We start from the raw sequence: 17009 nt of genomic DNA, 5'->3' as shown, positions 1-17009 counted from the left end.
TCTCCCTTGACCTCTTGAACAAACAGGCACAACACATGGTGCCTAGGGTCCAAAATGTTGTTCAAACAACACCCTTACCAAAAATCCGTCTAGGACCGCAGCCACCATATCGAGAATAACTTCAGTGAATCAAGTGGGTTTGTGAGTCATCTATTGCTTGTTGGAAGGCTATGAGGAAGATATAGACCCTAATATTGCCTATGGTGGGATGTACTTGAAGAAACAACCACAATACAACATGGGGGACAAGTCATACCTGTATATCAGGTAGCTGCTCTTGCGGCAAGAGGCCAAAATGTCAATTACACCTAAGAGACACCTCTTCAATGCTATGAGTGTGGAGGTCCACATCGTGTAGCCGAGTGTCCTATTAGGCCACAAAATAACGCCTCACTAATGCAAACTAATCAGAGAGCATGTGTACAATGCCGATACTCATGTGTAATCGATGTGGCATAGATCATTTGATTGCCCAATGTCCCAATAATCCAAATGCACCGAAGATCACGCCATTAAACTTGATTGAAGTTACCAAGGATCCATCACAAAGTACACATGTGGTACCTAAACGTACTCACATGATCAATGCTCCAAAAATAGAATTATATTCTTGAGGAAAGAGACACGGCATCAATTTCCCAATCTTAAAAAAAGAAGAAAACACGAAGGAAGAGATCGCAAAAAGCAGCGAAGTGAGACCCTAGTTCAAAGACCAACATAGGGATTGGTGACGACCCCGTATATATGAACGATGCTGAAGAGGATTCGGATTCAGGTGAAACCACTAAGATAGAAACCAACAAGGAAGATCTTCATGAGCCACAATGGCCAGGATCCACGAAGAAGATAGGAACTTATCCAAACCCTACAGAGGAGATCGAGCGAGTCAAGCAATTAAGGAGTTTGGTAGAAGATACCCAAAGGGATCTAGAACCAGCACCTAGGCAGATCCAGATTACAGACACCTTGTTCTGTACGGAACAACAACCTCACTAAGTCCATAGACCCTTAGCCATACCTAGTGTCATCCAAGAAGAAAGTGACTTAATGTCATGGGAAAGTGGGTGTACTCACTTCTTGATGAAAATAATGTTTACAGGGACTACCTGATCCTATCGAAGAAATGGAGATCCCATCTTCCCAACGTCAAGGGACTCAAGGCCAAAAGGTGTGGTTAAACATGCCAAATTGATGGATTTCATGTCCAAACTATATAAAAGACCCTGAGCTAGTCTCAGCTCTTCAAGCCTTCCTCAATGGAGAACTAAAGTTTGGGCTACCACAATTTTCACAAGATTGATGGAGCTGGGAGATTCAATAGAGGAGGAAACTTAGATCCACAACCCAACCTAGATGAGAACCTTGTTATAGAAATACTTGTTAACAAGTTGGGACAATGCTTTGAGGGTGATGAATCCAATGCAACCATAACAATCACTACTAAAGGATTAACTATAAGGGAATCCTTGATGGTGGCGCTGGGGTTAGCATTGTGACTAAAAATGGTTGGACACTATGGGAAGACCTCACCTTGCGACCACAACCATAGTAGTGAAGATGGCCAATGGGTCTATTGTTAAACCTATTGGGATGCTAGAAGATCTCAAGATCAAGGTCTTGGACATAAAAGAAGGATTACCTTCATTGTTATGATTTCTCCAAACACACTACGGCAACGGAGATGATCTTAGGACGTCCTTTCATGAGGGAAGCAAAAATGGTGCATGACTGGTCTAAAAACCATGTCTACTTGCAGTTCCAAGATTTTTTCATTCGAGTGGATCTTGTGACTAGTCAAGCACATCCTCTAGGAAACAGGTTTATAATTGATCATACATCTGACACCACAGTTCACTCGCCCCATTGCAGTATTGTTACACGTGTAAAGTGGACACTGATGTTGGCGAAGATTCTCCTTATATGGATGTACTAACTACTTGGGATGACTGAGTCAGACAATGTGGATTGGGTCCACCTAGCATGAACCATGGACACTTGGGAAACAGGGGGACAACCCCGGGTAAACACCTGAGGGGGATGAAATGTATGTACCCTTAAATATGCTACAAGCAATGCATATATCTTCTGACAAGACTCGTCCTAATATAACAAAGAAACATACAAGTGGGTCCCTAAGCTTATTTAGCGACCATAGCTAGTGCTAAAAACCAGAGGCCTTGTAAGAAACGTCCACTCGCCCGCAAGAAATGTAAGGAAACGTGGCGGTGGATTCCCAAAATACTATTGGAAGCCTAAGGCTACTATCAAGGAAATGATCAAATCTCGGTGCCAAAACGTAGATTGTGTTCTTGCTTGTCACCTGACCCATGTGAGCCCAATCCTGTAGCTTCAAAACGAATTGACGATGCGAAAAGAAAAAAATCACAGAATGCTACACACCCGTTCCAGAGCTAGTTTGGGTACCAAAGAAAGAACGAATTATTCCACCTAGCTCAGAAAGGGGGATTCCCATGAAGCTTATAGCTCCTCATGTAATGTATCCATAGAGGCAAAAGATTCTCCACAGCCTCCACCTACAATAGTGGACCTCCATGAAGCTACAAAGGAATCCACACCTCCTAGTGTTCAAGAATCACCTGATGAACAACTTCAAGTTCGATCCTGGAGAGTACCTTACCACCCTTGCAACTCGATGAGGCACCTAAGTAATAGAAAACTACTGGAAAAAATCCTCACCTATTACCAACTGGAACAATTGGTTTCAAAGGGTGACGAGCACATTTCAATCGGTATGATCTACCCAAGGAAGGGGGAGTGTTTGCTGACATCCACATTCACTTGCTTCCCTCTTAACCTTCCTCCCTGACCTCTCAATCTCCCAATCTTAGGGAATGTATATATAAAGCCTTATACTCACGAAAAAAAAAATAGCAAGAGCAATTAGCAAACGAGTATGCACAATAAAAGTCAAAACATTGACCCAGACTTACACATTCACATCTGGTACATTGAAACAGAAACCTATGCCATAAAACACCTTTGATCCTCATCACTCGAGTGATGGAGGGTAGGTAAGATTAGTACGATAGGAGTGTTTTTGTTTTAGAGTTTAGTGATTAGAAAAGTTCTTTCTTCCCACTGATATGCCTCCTAGAGTATTCTTTGTGTTTCTTCGTGTGTACAGGAACATGTTGCTATGGTTAGGATTTGGACCTTCATGGAATCTTTCTCTCATCCACTTTTCAAATCAAGCGCGATCATCAACACAAACAGGTATTTCTTATCCATTAGCATTGCCCTTATCTTTTTGCATCCATGTCTGTTTGCTTTAATTGTGATTGGTAGCATAATATTCAGTGCATTTCTTAGTATCAAACATTAAATTCAATGTATTTTTTTGTCATAATCACTTGTCTAGGTTTAAAAATCAAGCAGTCCGACTAAGCTAGTTTGACCAAGTTAGGTGTTACAGATCTTCTCTTAATACCATGGGGAATGCCTTCCTAATAATCAATGGTTACTTAGGTTCTTAATCCAATTTAGGCAGCATTGTGTGAAATGTACTAGGGCTTTCTAGTGGGCTTAGTCCCTATTGACCTTTAGCTTAAGTATTATAAAGGGAGTTTACTAGTGTGATGAGCCTGGGGAGGTGTAACAGTGTCGACCCCCCAAAGTTACAAAATTAAAATGCTGAAAACGAACAAACAAAAAATCAAAGTGCCACAATGTAAAATCTTAAGCTGGAAGAGAAACCTCAGCTTGATTTGGTACTCCACTCACATGTATCGCCTATGGTACTAGAGCCCTAGAGGTTCCCAGTGTGGGCGCTTTTCCTTGAGAAGAAAAAAACCCAAGGCATACAAAATAAGCACGCACATCAAAATTGAATCATGTGAAAATGTTGGGTATAGGCGTCTGTGCCTTGCCCGGCCGCCCAGAGTCTGGGCGCCCACTCACTTGTATACCTTATACATAGCATAAGTGTATAGGGGGCTGCTCACTCTTTGAGTCTCCCCACCCATATCTGAATGTCGTGTGTCTCCTTCTCTCTCTCTCTCTCACTCTCCATCTGTGTGCTCCCGATCCCCTTCAATTGGTATCAGAGCTATGGTGACCGCGGAGAGCACGACGGCTTTGAGAGCTTCGAGGCGATAGCTCGCTCGCTCTCGACGGTGGAGTTCGATCGCGGAGTTTCACGGAGAGCGATTTTATCTTGAGGAGCATTGTCTTTGGAGCTTAGGAGCTTGGTGTGGTCAAGCTTGGTCAAGGAGGCGGTTGCGGCTTCCTTGGTGAGAGGAGCTTTTGAGCTCAGTGGAGCTCGTTAGAGAAGTGCTCGACGGAGGAGAGCTTGACATTCGAGTGCTTGGATGCTGTTGTGGAAGAGCTCTTGCGTTGGAGCTTGCATTGAGAGGACATTGCATCACGCAGAGTGGAGCAGGAGCAGGTTTCAAGACTGTGTGCAGCTCGTTTTTGCCTGTTTCGTGCTCTAAAACGCAGTTTTTTGCATAGCTCCGTCACACAGAGTCAGATCTACATGATCCAAAGTTTAGGTCAGGTTTTGGCACGTTCCGGACGCGATCGTGATGTCTATTTGCTGAAATTCTGCTTTGAATTATAGCAGGTATAGCAGCAGGTTTATTTGTGCACTTTCGGGTCCCAAAAACACTGTTTTTGGTATATCTCACACACACGGAGTAATTTTCTGCAGCAACCAGCAAACTCATAGGTGTACACAGGTTTTTGGATATGCATTTGTCCAGAGAGACACTCATGCGAGAGTGAGCTATGTTGCCATGGTCTTGGCGGTTTATGTATGCCATATATGGATTTTGTGTATTTGTTTATGGCTGAGATTATTTGAGATTTGGCTCAATTTATAGAAGAAACTCTGTTGGATTTTATCCAAGTTCTCGCCATAGCTTCTACATATCCGTAGTTTTCTCTTTGACAGTTTAGTGGTTGAGTTTACTCCCACTTTGACAGGTGATTTTCAGTCATCATTTGGTTGGAGTTTGGAGTCACTTGTGTATGCCCTTGTGTGCCGTATTTCATATTGCGCATAGCGACAGATCTTGCAAGGTTTTGCGAAATGTTGCTATAGTTATCTGGCCGACATTTGGTCATCGATTGAAAGGTATTTTGGCAGCAATCATCACTCACATGTATGTCATTTGAGGTGCCGTTGAGTGGTACTCCGGCAAGAGCGGGTATGCTCATATGTATGACTTTGTGAGGTGATTTTGGTCGAGTTTATTCCCGATTGGCCATTGTGGCATATATTATTGTCTCTTTGAGGTTTACTGTTGAGATTTTGCTCCAGTTACAAAGGAGACTATGCCAAAATTTTGTCAGATATTTATGCGCGATTGAGTCATATTGACTTGTGATTTTGTGCAAGGTTTTGCACGATTATTGGTGCAACTTGCATCAGGTTTTGAGCCATATTTGCAGACTTTTGTTGATGCGATTCGAGCCAGTTTAGGGCTGATTTGGTTGATATTTGCTACTCATTGTTGATTGCTCTTTTGCGAGCATTATGGTTGATTTTTCATGTGACTTCCAGCGTTATGGTCTGACACAGTTTGATGGTGCAAATTTTGTTGCTTGGAAGGAGCATATGCTTGTTTCATTGGCGGATTTGAGGCAGGATAAACCCTTGTGTGGTTTATTGGTGAAGCCCAAGTCTATGCGTGATGATGATTGGCAGGATCTGATGAGTTAGCTATGTCTACGATTTGTTTACATATGGTTGAGTCTGTTTACTAGTAGGTCTCGAGGGAGACTACAACTCATGCTTTATGGAAGAGTTTACATACTATGTACGCGACATCCATGTCTACAGGGAAGTCTAGTCCCACTTCTATGTCCATGGAGAGATTGATCCCACACGCAAGTCTCGACGGCATAGAGACTTGACATGTTGGCATTGTGGACATAGAGGGCACATTAGGCGTCGATGTTTCAAGGTTTGAAACAACGGAGGCGACAGATGTGTGATGCAGATTTGGGCATGACATATGCTAGTGACATCAGTACGGTGGTTACTGAGTATGCTTGTGATGGCGATGTCACATTTACATCTAGCTTATCTTCAGACGATCTTATGTCTATGGATTGCATATCGGATTGCACATTGGTTACTAGATTCAGATACTACTTTCCATGTCACGTCGTATCGTGAGTGGTTTAGCACGTTTTCTAGTGGGAGACTTGATTGTGTGCACATGGCTGATGGTTTTTTGTATGACATTGAGGGTGCAGGAGATGTATGTTTGTCCTTGCCCAGTGGTATGAGATTTACCCTGCGTCATGTTCGTTATGTGCCAGATCTGAGACGGATTTGATCTCAGTCAGACAGTTACAGGATAGTGGATGTCAGATTTCCCTACGAGAGCGAGATTTTGTGATGCATTTGGGTTAGCTAGTGATTGCGAGAGGTGCCAGGAGTGGTACAAGTTACCCATTGCATGTGGATCACGCGAGAGACGGTGTTGTCTCTGTGATCATGCAGCCAAGTAGAGAGCGAGAGAGCAGGCGAGTCTCTTTTGCTCATGGGTTGCAGGGTGCTTTGCATGGAGTGAAGAGTAGTGAGCTCGTTGTGCACACAGTTGGGCACGACTTGAGCAGTCACATAGAGAGGTGACAGAGTCAGACATGCATGCTTTGCTAGTGACTGAGCAAAGCAGAGAGTCAGTTGTGCGAGATACTTCTATGCAGGATAGACAGGTAGAGCGGTCTTGCTCTAGTGAGTCACGATAGGAGGACGTTGTGCAAGAGTCTATGCATATGGAGTTAGAGCATGAGAGCTCTAGTGAGTCACAACAGATTGAGTGGTCATGTTTGCAGTGGATGATTGCAGAGGAGGCTGAGATGTCAGCGATTATGCAGTCATTCCTTTCTATGCTCGACAGTGAGCATGGGGATATAGTTGTGCAGGATATGTCTTCCAGCAGACACCTAGAGCAGCTGGTTGCTCTGAGGTTGCACGACAGGTTGATGCGTCTTTTGCGGACAGTCAAGAGATGCATGTGGCTGACACGCCTTGTCAGTCAAAGATGCCTATTTCCAGGGATATATATGTTGATGCATGCTCCGTAGAGCTAGCAGGGCCCGCTAGCATTGCATCGGCATTCGGTGGTCTCATGTATGAGATGCTGATCTTGAGACCGGATATCGCAGCTGTAGTGGGAGCATTTGCAGTTGGGGTTGTCAGTCGTTTGTTGACTGATGATGGCATAGTGCACAAGGGAGATATGCAGGTATTGCGTACATACTTGCAGTACGTGTGCAGTACGCCTGGTGGTGATGGACTTCAACGGGAGCAGGACAGCCGGATGCACACGATCACAGCCAGCCAGTGGGCATCGGTTGAGAGCGGTTTTCTCTCACCTTTTGTAGTCTTTAGACTAGGTTCCCTTGCTTAAAGGCAAAATCGCCTTTAAGTGGGAGTTTGTTGGGTATAGGCGTCTGTGCCTTGCCCGGCCGCCCAGAGTCTGGGCGCCCACTGACTTGTATACCTTATACATAGCATAAGTGTATAGGGGGGCTGCTCACTCTTTGAGTCTCCCCACCCATATCTGTGTGTCGTGTGTCTCCTTCTCTCTCTCACTCTCCATCTGTGGTGCTCCCCCGATCCCCTTCAGAAAAGACTTTGGGGGGTCAAAGAAAAGGTAATCAGTCAGGCGATGATTTCATGAGAAATTCCTTTTATCATAGCTTAACTACAAGGTCTTCGAGTATAGCCTCTAGTCAGCCCTCGAACATGAAATACTTGGCTCTCGCAATTAAACAACTTAATTGACCAGAGAAAATTAAAAAGCTTACCCATGGTATTAATGGTCGATCTTTAGTGCCTTTTGACCGTTGAATTAGCGACCCCCTTATGCTACCAGTCAAATTGTCTGCCTACAACTGCGTATGCTTTTTAATTGTACATGAGAATGCATTTACTGCATGTTAACCCTCATGCACATTTCTATCACCTACGACGGACGTTGTATTATTTATTTGGTAGAGTCAGGTATCAGGCTTGTTGGTCCAATAGAAAAATGGTAAGAGTGATCGCCGATGAGAGGTGCACTCTAATTGGAAAATTCAAGGGATTAGTTGGCTAAGCATGGGTGCCCAAGTGTGAATGGGGCAAGCTCATATAAAAGTCAACTAAATCTAAAATTCACATCATTCTCTCATTTGTGCAATTGAAGAGTGCTCTTGCTCCATCTCCATCTTCTTCTTCTTCATCTTCTTGTGTGTGTGTGTGTGTATCGTGAGAGAGAGAGAGAGAGAGTGTGTGCGATCGACCATTGCAGTGGCACGACGGCGGGGCGAGGTGGTTGAGCGCGACGTAGCGGAATCTCCCTCTTCTTCGCGGTGAGGAATCCTCCATGACTACAAGCGTAGAGCAGTGAGTGACACACCATCGCCATCTTTGAGCTTACTAGTTTAGGCTTGTTGTGGCTTGGAGACATTTGTAGCTCGCACATAGTATATCGGCAATTTCCTTGCATTGACACGTGTGACATACGCGCACAACATAATTGAAAGTAGAAACATAAACATAGCATTTAGTTCACTTGGCAGGAACAATACTTTTGCAAGAGAGAGATTTAGAGAACGTGACAAAAGTTGAGGATCGATTTATGTGGAGCCGGTCCCCCCTCCAATAGACATTTGTATTATAGTTTCTCCCATCAAGAGAGACTTGTTAAAATACAATCTTTGTGTTCCTTGTGACCCAGGTGATGCAATGAAGATGGAAATCGTCATGAATCACGAGTATAACATAAACTTTGTGGAAAGCATTAATTATCCCAAGCCTCAGTCTCAAGACTTCAAACACCTTCGAAGGTGGAGAGCTAGCAAGGAATGAGGGTAGGGAAGAGGAAGTAGAAAAAAATTCATAGGAGAAAGAATTAGTTCCTCATTTATCATCACTCTTCTTGCTAGCATACATAATAGCATAGTAATGAAGATGGAGAAGATGGAAAGCTTAAGCATTGAAGCATGGCTCTTGGTTGGATTTGCATTCCATAGCCAAGACTGTTGTTGTAGGCTCTCAACCTCTCTACTTTCTTGGAGAAGGAGAGGGAGCTCTTACACTTTGCACACTACACAATAAGAGTGTGTGTGAGTGTGTGTAGGACCCTTGGTCGACCCCCCTTGTAGCTCATGCTTGAAGCTCATTGGACCCCTCCAAGCCTAGCCAATTACAAGCAAGAGTCATACCAAGCAACAAGGGTAGCCTTGGGACAAGTTTCCCCCCTTTCCCCTTTGAGAGAGAGGGCTTGATAAATGCTAAAACAATTAATTAAATCCACTAAATTATCATTGGACCCCTTGGAAGGCCAACCAATAGGATTTAGGCACACCATGAGGTAACCTATCTAGGGTCTTGACATGTGCCCTACCTGCCTCTTGGGCAAGGGGTGCCCTTTGGGAGAGATGGTGGTCAAGCAAACCCCCCCCCCCCCCCCCCCCCCCCCCCCCCCCTTCCCCCCTCTTGCATGGCTTGCCCCTCCTTGTAGGGATTTAATTTCACTTTTGTGCCACCTTCAAGCCCCTCAACGTTGGGCCTAGTTCTCACCACAAGCTTGGCCCTTCAGCCTCTCAATCTTGGGTTGGGTTCGCACCTCAAGTATAGCCCTAGCATCTCAAGCATGACAAGCACCTCAAGAATATCAATCATCAAACACTTCATCACGCATCTCAATCCTTAGGCATGTCAAGCACCTCAAGCTTGGGCCGGGTTCCCACCTCAAGCACACCCCTAGCTTACCTAAGGTCAAAGGACTTTTAACACTAACTATTGGAGGTCTTCAATGAAGCTAACCCTAAGGTCTTTATGCTCCATTGGTTGGCCTTTCTCTTTGATAAACCATCTCTCATTTGGGCCCCTTTACCATTGGCCTCGTGTTGAGATAGATCTATAAGCACATGTCTATATCCTAACCCTTGTTCCTGTTTATTCTCCCATATTAAACTAATTAGTTTAATATGAGAAAATCATTTAAATTGGTCAGAAATTAGATTTTATAACATTACCTCTCTCTTGAAATCATAGTCGTCGTTGACTCTATGAGGTAAAAAAGATAAAGCCCTAGTCATTAGTCAATCTTACTTAGCGAGTAGAGGATCCCTTTTTACCGTACGACATCTTTCCAAGATGGATGACTAATCCATTTGGTGCTTGGGAGACAGTTGTCGCAAGCATGTGTGCTCTTTAGTCCATTTCATTCTACCAAGTAGATTGACAAATTCTACTTGGTGTTTGAGAGATGCCATCATCACAAACATGATTCTTAGCATGCATAGTATTTAAATTTGTGCACAATAAAAGAAAACTAGTCTTATAAGACAAAAATATTGGTCATTTAGAGAAATTTGTACGTGTGCTTACTCTAATATAGCATTGTAAGCATTGACAAGGTTCATACTATCCTTAATCACTATTCCTTGCATCCATCTAGCATCTTCAAAAGGATAATTTTGAACTTAATAAGATACCATCGGATAATCTTACCCTGTTGTAGTACCTTGTCTTTATGCCGAAGAATAGCTTTGGGTTGTAGCACCTCTTCTTGATCTTCAACTTTGGAGGGGTCTTCAATAATTGGTTCACTAGGTGCTCTCCTTTGTAGGGCTTGAGTAGGCTCATATGAAAAGCATTGTGTATGAGCCAAGGGTAGGGCAACTTGAGTTGATAAGCCGTCTCATTGATAGGCTTCAAATTTTGGAAAGGACCATAGTATCTTTTTGCTAGCATAGCATAATACTTTTGATGGCCTGTAGGATTTTTTCCCGTCGTTTGCCTTAATTGAGGCTTAGGAAACTTAAGTAAGACCCAATCATTTTCTTTGAATGCTAAGGCCGTTCTGTGCTTGTCAGCGGCAGCTTTTTGCCTATGTTAAGAGATGATATAACCTCCTTAATCTTTTGAAAATGTTCTTGTAGATCACGGCTATACTCATTGCAGCAAAGATCTTCCCATGTACTTTGAGTAGCATGGGACTCTTAGGTCTTCCCTCAATGATTTCAAAAGGTGTTTTACCCATAAAAGTATGTATAGTATTATTGCAGGCATACTCTACAAGAGGTAAGTACTTTTCTCATTGGGAGTGTTGATCTACTTTTGTAACATAAGTCTCTAGTAGATTGATTATCTTAAGATTGGCTATCTCACTTTGGCCATCCGTTTGTAGATGATAGGCCAAAGAGAAATTCAATCTTGTTCCTAGATTTTCAAAGAGATCTTTCCAAAATTTAGTGATCATTCTAGGATCTCTATATGGAAAGATGGATGTTGGTAATCCATGGTGTTTGAAAATCCATGATATGAAAGAGAGTTTCCATTTGGTGTGCCTTAATAGTCTTTTTGACAGGAATAAAGTGTGCTTGTTTGCTAAACTTGTCAACTATTGTCCATATTCTTGTATTCCCATGGATAGACTTGGGTAATCCATGGATATACTCTCCCACGGTGAATTTGGGATAGGCAATGGCTGGAGTAATCTAGATTTCTTTCCTCTATCATACTTGGTCTTTTGGCATACTACACATTTTGAAACATACTCTTATATGTCCGCTTTCATGGTAGGCCAATAGAAATACGTCTCTACTCCTTGGAGAGTAGGTTGGATGCCTCTATGCCCCACATAGGGAGGAGCATGGGATTCATACATAACTTTCTCACGAAGGGAATGGGTAACACATAGCCTATTTCCATGGAGAAGATAACCATCCTGCAAGGTTAATGGTTCCTCTTTCTTCCCCAAAGCAAGGGCTGACATTATGTCTCTAAAGTCAGGGTCAGTAGCATACTCATATATCATAGAAGATAGATCATTGTGAGTAGCTATAGACACCGCATTAACTTTTGGTCGTTCGTGAAAGTGCATCAGCCACTTGATTGTGCTTACCAACAACATGAGCAATATGGAAATAAATTGCGAAAGAAATTTTGTCCACCTCATCTGTTTGTCAGAAAGCTTGTTTGCGTCATGAAATACTTGAGACTTTGGTAGTCGGTTTGTAGAATAAATGGAGTCCCCAATAAGTAGTGCTTCCATGTGTCTAGGGCATGTAAAACACTAAAATCTCTTTCTCTCGTAAATGCCCAAGACTCGTTCATACCGTATTGAACCTTCAGCTCTCATATGCTATGGCATGCCCTGCTTGAAGCAAAACTGCTCCAAGGAAATCACCACAAGCATCACATTGGACCTGAAATGCTTTGAGAGATCCGTAAGCATGAGGAATGGTTGGGAGGTAAGCTTCTCTTTGAGCTTGTCAAAAGAATTTTCTCCTTAGCAGTCCATAAATACTAAATTTATTCTTAGTTAAGTCATGTAGTGGTCCCTGCTATTTGAGAGAATTTTTCTATGAAGCGTCTATAGTATGCGCACATACCAATAAAGCTTCTTAGCTCATGTAGATTTCTTGGATTAGGCCATGCTTTTATTACCTCTAAATTTGATGGATCCATATGGATACCATCTCAAGAGATAATATGACCTAGGTATTGAATCTCTTGAAGGAAAAATTTGCTTTTCTTTGGGTGAAAAACTTGTTCTCCCTCAATGCTTGAAAAATCACTTGGAGATGTTGCTTATATTCCTCCAAAGACTTGGAGTAGATGATGATATCATCAAAGAACACTCCAGTGAATTTACAGTAGGGTCCTAATTATTCTTTTCCATTAGACGATTGAACGTGGCCGGTGCATTAGTCAAACCAAAAGGCATGGCTAGATATTCATAAAGACCAAACATTGTGCCAAACGTGTTCTTAAGGATATATTCATCCACTGTCCTTATTTGATGATAGCCACTTTTAAGGTCAACCTACTAAAGTAGGTAGAAAGCCTTGTAGCTTATCAAACAGATCTTCTACTCAAGGCACGAGAAATCTATTTTTGATAGTGATATGATTTAGTGCTTGATAGTCCACACACATATGGTATGTACCATCTTTCTTTGCACTAAAAGGACTGGAGAACAAAATGGAGAGGAGCTAGGCCTCACCATCCCTTTTTCCTACCAATTCCTTTACTTGCCTCATGATCTCCTCTTGTTGAGCTTGAGAAACTCGATAAGGAGGCTTGTTAGGTGGTGAGCTTCTTGGAAGAAGCTCAATGCGATGGTCATCATCCCCTTGTTTTGGAGGTAAGTCCATAGGGATATCGTCGATGAACACATCTTGGAAACCTTTTAGAAAATTACACAAGTCTAACTCTTCTTGATTCCTACCATCATCAATTGATGAAACATTAGAATCTTTTATGGATTCTTTGACAGAAATCATATACGCAAAAACTTGGCTCTTCATTGACTTATCAAAATCAGGAGGATTAGAAGTGGTATAGTACGACCATGCTCACTAGCATCTATATACATGTTCTTTCCCTGTAGGTGAAGTAGATTTTCCTTTCAGGGAACTTCACGTTTGCAGCCATGCCATCAAACCATGGCACCCCTAGGATAGCATCCTCATGTTGAAGAGGAGAGATAAAAATTTCTTCTTTTTCAACATAGCTTTTGGACATGGAGCCTCAACTTCGCAATCAAGGGAGTAACGGAGGCTCACTGTCCCTTGAAAGCGTTATAGCATCTCTCATCTCGAGAGCTTGAATGCCCAGCTTGGTGGCCAACTCCGTTGATATGAAGTTGTGAGTAGATCCAGGGTCAAACAAGATGAATGCATCATGCTCTCTTACACTTTCCCCAAGCATAGGAGAGAGATGATCCTTTGCAATGAGAATCCTATTTTGAGCTTCTATAGTGGAATCCTAGGAGTCTCATTGTGAACGTTTTTCTTGGGGCAAGAACGATAGCCATGTCCTTGCTCCCCACACTTAAAACACTTATGGTCCTTGCAAAAGGCTTCAAGCTCTTCAGGAGAGATTTTGTTTTTGCCTTTGTAAACTCCTTTCTCCTTGGACCGATTGTTGTTGTTGTTGTTGTTGGAAGTGCCTTGGGATGAATTTTGGGCATTGGTTTTCCCCTTTGCATCATTTTTATCTTTGTTTTCCATGGGCCTCACATTTTGTCTAGCCCCTTGTTGGAAATTGATGCGTGAAGCAACCATGGTGTGATGGATTACTTTGGTGATAGAACCAGGCCGTTGAGAGTTGAACGTATTCGGTAATCTCTTTAGGTAATCCCGCACATAATTGTTTCTTTTGCTCGGCAAAGTCTATCTTTGGGAAGATAGTAGCCTTGAGATGTAAATCCCAAAACTTGTCTATATATTTGTGGATAGACTCATGAGAGAGAAGCTTCAAGCTGCGCCATTCGGTAAGCACTTTGTCCTTTGTATCGCTTGCAAGGAATTGCTTCATGATGGAGACTTGTAGTTTTCCATATCTTTGGGGCTTTGCCGTTGCCATGAAGGCTAGCCCACCATTGACGAGCCTATTTTTGGAAGCGCATAGCTACATGTCATAGCTTGGAGGACTCTGTGAAGCCCTCGTCTCCAAAGGCCGCATCAAGCCAACACTTTGTCAATAGCACCAAAGGTGCCATCATAGGTGAGAAAAGAGATACTCTTTCCTCTCTCCTTGAACTTCTTTAGCTTTTGTGACCTTTGCTATGCGGGGTAATGATTTACGATGTCCTCCCCTCCTCTATTCTCTAGGAGAATAGCAATAGCTTTTAATCGGAAGAGGAGGAAGGGGAGGAAGAAGAGAAGAGGGTGACCTCTTTCTTGCCCTTTTCTTTTCCTTTTGTTTCCTCTCTTTCCTTTTGGAATGAGAAGAGAAGGACTATGTGTTGATCTTTTCCTCTTGGAGGAGTTGGTGATCGTTTAGACTGCCATCTTCATGGAGCCACATCTTCAAAGGAACTAAAGTTTCATTGCTTTCTTGCTATTTGGATTCCTCCTCTCATATAGTAGAGAGTATTCTTTGGGGTTCTCTTCAAGAGGCCTCCTAAGCTCTTCTCCTCTTGGAGAGGAAGGGAAATCCCATAAGCATGAAGTTGTTGAGTAACTTCGGCTTGCAAAGCAGGGTTGCCCATAACTTGCCGCGACGTAGTAACGAGATAATTTACAAAACATGGGGGCATCATCGTTAGCACCTTCATGTGAAAGATCAAAGATATCAATGTTCATTCTACTCTCTTGTTATTGTTAGCCATGTTAACAAAATTTGTGTACGTACTTAGTGTATGCTTTGGCAATTCACACCTTAGTTGCCTCTCCTCTTAGCTTTGAAAATCGGCTCTTAAGCATCTACACCCACGGCTCAAAGTAGTTTAATTATAGAGAGTAGTGGAGTGGGTATAATATTGCAGAGTTGTCAAGGGCTAGCTCCTTTTGGACTTCCTTATGTCTCAATAATGGTAAAGCCATAGGCAAGTCTAAAAAGAATCCATTATTAAGTCCAAAGCTCCCGAGGTGTGCACCATATCCCACATAGTGAGCTCAACAAAACCGATAATAGATCCCAGTCCCACTTACCCTAATATAATTAAACAAAACCAACCTTTATAGATACTTAAGTACCTCTCTTCTTAAGCAAGAAAAAAGAAACCAATTCTCTGATACCAATGTAATGGAATTGGCCTATTTACTTGAGAGTAGCGTAAATTAAAGAGAGTACTTTTTGAAATTACTTTGTGAGCATAGCGGTGAACATAATTGAAGGTAGCAACATAAACATAGCATTTAGTTAACTTGGCATGAATAATATTTTTTCAAAGAGAGAATATAGAGAACATGACAAAAGTTGAGTACCGGATTTATGTGGAGCCGGTCCCCCCCTCCAATAGGCATTTGTATTATAGTTTCTCCATCAAGAGAGAGACTTGTTACAATAAAATCTTTGTGTTCCTTGTGACCTAAGTGATGCAATTAACATGGAAAGCTTCATGCATCACGAGCATAACATAAACTTTGTGGAAAGCATCAACTATCCCAAGCCTCAGTCCCAAGACCTCAAATACCTCAAAGGTGAGAGAGCTAGTAGGGAATGAGGGTAGGGAAGAGGAAGTAGAAACATTTCATAGGAGAAAGAATTAGTTTCTCACTTATCATTTCTTGCTAGCATACATAATATCATAGTAATGAATATGGAGAAGATGTCAAGCTTAAGCATTGAAGCATGGCTCTTGGTGGATTTGTATTCCATAGCCAGAGGTGTTGGTGTAGGCTCTCAACCTCTCTACTTGCTTGAGAAGGAGAGGGAGCTCTTGCACTTTGCACACTACACAATGAGAGTGTGTGTGAGTGTGTGTGGGATAGTATACACCCCAAGCAGTCCCCTTTGGTCAATCCCCCCTGTAGCTCATGCTTGAAGCTCATTGGACCCCTCCAGGCCTAGCCAATTACAAGCAAGAGTCATACCAAGCAACAAGGGTAGCCTTGGGACAAGTTTCCTTCCCCCTTTCCCCTTTGAGAGAGAGGGCTTAATAAATGCTAAAATAATTAATTAAATCCACTAAATTATCATTGGACCCCTTGGAAGGCCAACCAATAGGCTTTAGGCACACCATGAGAGTAACCTAGCTAGGGTCTTCACATCTGCCCTACCTGCCTCTTGGCAAGGGGTGCCCTTTAGGAGAGATGGTGGTCAAGCAACACCCCCTCTTCTTGCATGGATTGGCCCCCTCCTTGTAGGATTTAATTTTCACTTTTGTGCCACCTCAAGCCCCTCAACGTTGGTCCTAGTTCTCACCACAAGCTTGGCCCTTAAGCCCGTCAAGCTTGGATGGTTCGCACCTCAAGTACAGCCCCTAGCATCTCAAGCATGACAAGCACCTCAAGCATCTCAATCATCAAGAACTTCAAGAATCTCAAGCATCTCAATCCTTAGGCATGTCAAGCACCTCAAGCTTGGACTGGGTTCCCACCTCAAGCACATCCCTAGCTTACCTAAGGTCAAAGGAGTTTTAACACTAACTATTAGAGGTGTTCAATGAAGTTATCCTTAAGGTCTTTATGCTCCATGGTTGGCCTTTCTCTTTGATGACCATCTCTCATTTGGCCCCTTTACCATTGGCCACGTGTTGAGATAGATCTATAAGCACATGTTTATATCCTAACCCTTGTTCCCA

The sequence above is a fragment of the Adiantum capillus-veneris genome, unplaced genomic scaffold (genome assembly GCF_014529385.1).
Source record: "Adiantum capillus-veneris isolate H3 unplaced genomic scaffold, ASM1452938v2 Hic_scaffold_273, whole genome shotgun sequence".
NCBI lineage: Eukaryota > Viridiplantae > Streptophyta > Polypodiopsida > Polypodiales > Pteridaceae > Adiantum > Adiantum capillus-veneris.
Note: the sequence above shows the minus strand (reverse complement) of the source record.